Below are 1,916 nucleotides of genomic sequence, written 5' to 3' on the forward strand. Positions count from 1 at the left end.
AACCTTCAAATGCGAGCGGGAAATCCGCAGTTGCATCCCACGGCTGGGCCCCTTTCATACCAAGATGAGTTTTGTAGGCTCTATTGGGCATCTGACGGCAGAATCTGGTCTGCGAGAGATATTGGAAATCATATATGCGCCGAATGCAGTCGACCACATGCTTAGTGGTAAGGCCATCTCCCGAGCAGTACGTGGTCACTTTATCGTCAATGCCGCTTTAAACTGTCTCCTGTATTCAGCCGCTCTGGGAGTTACTGTACCGCACCTACAACCACCTGCAGGTTTGTTTTCTTTTTGTCAGACATTTTTGAAAAGGAACATTGTGATTTACTCTAATTTAAGAGAAATTCTTGGTAACACGTTATTTTTTTGCAGAAATCCATGAAATGGAAACCGACCCTGATCCCGATGGACAGGCCTCAGCTGCAGTAGGCGATTCAGGTAAAGAGTGATACAATACCAATGTCTCCTTCAACATAGAACAAAACCCATAGAACAAATACGTCTTGCAAGCATACGGCACTGGCCTGCACCGTTATTGTGTTTCGCAGTCAAAACGTTCTGATTTTGGTGTTTGTTAACAATTAACGCGTGTAACGGTATATTGATAATTCCAGGAATGCATGAAGTCGAGATTGACACCCTCCCCGGTTGAGCAAGCCCCATCACCAATGGACGAGACAAGTGTTCGTTTTATTTACTTGATGTCAACAACGCGAACAATATTTGTTTTTTCTCAGGCTACACAGAGACGCCTCTTACAGCGTTAGATAGCATTGCTCACCCACTTACTTCCCCAACTATGCAAGAACAACGTAAGTGCTCCCGATGGCCTGGTCCTTTTTGGTGTAACTGCGTGCCCTAAGAAAATCCAGTGCTTACGATATCATTCTATTTTGTTTATAGGTAACCATCAGTCAAGCAGTTTACGACCTACTGTAGCCCAACCCGCACAAGCCATTGCTGGTCCAAACAGTAAGTAAATGTATGCTTTGATTTTCCTATTCAGTATCCTTCTGGCCTGATCACGAAGTGCGCAACAACAAAACAACTCGAAAAAATATAAAAAATATTGACCCTAATTTAACCTTGCTACATGACAAGCTCAAGAAGGTGATCCAAAATAAAAAGTGCTGAATATTGATATTTTCTTCTCATTTAATTTTTTTAAGCCGAAGAGAAAGTACTGCTACAAGAGGCTTGTAAGCTGTTCCAGAAGGTCATTAAAAATGAAATCAATGCTGAAGAAACTGAGTCATCGCAAGCCCCGGAAAAAATTAAATCATCTGCCAACAGTTATCGTGCTAAATTGGTCCAGAGTAACCGCACAGCCGCGCTTTGGGTTCAATACATGGATATGGTCGACATCCTGAGGAGGTTTATTAAAGCAGAACGCACGGCCAATTGGCCGCTCCATCTGCATGCTTTGGATGAGATGTTACCCTATTGGCAGCTTCTGGTCACAACCTTTATGTGAAATGTGTACATTTGTATCTCGAAAGCATGATCAAACTTCCCCAAGAACAACCACAGCTGTACCAAGAATTCATGTCAGGTTTAAATGTGGTGCGACGCAGCGATAGGTACTGGGCAGGCTTATCAAATGACCTCGTTATAGAACAGGTGCTAATGCGCAGCCTCAAAACAAATGGTGGCCTAACAAGAGGACACGGGATGACAGAGCAAAAATGTCTGACAGGGCTACTGGCGATGTCAACCTGCGCAGAAACCAATCGCGCAATGCAGGAGTTCACGGGCGTCCTTTACGACTCAGGGGAACAGAATAAGGACATGACCAATTCAAGGATGAGGCGCGATATGAAGGATACCCTTGATGTCCTTACGACTATTTCTGAACGAAGCCCATTTTTGTCGCAAGATTCAGCGCTCCGCAACATCATGACGGGAGTCCATGC

This window comes from Montipora foliosa, chromosome 10 (assembly GCF_036669935.1).
Source record: "Montipora foliosa isolate CH-2021 chromosome 10, ASM3666993v2, whole genome shotgun sequence".
In the NCBI taxonomy this organism is placed as follows: Eukaryota; Metazoa; Cnidaria; class Anthozoa; order Scleractinia; family Acroporidae; genus Montipora; species Montipora foliosa.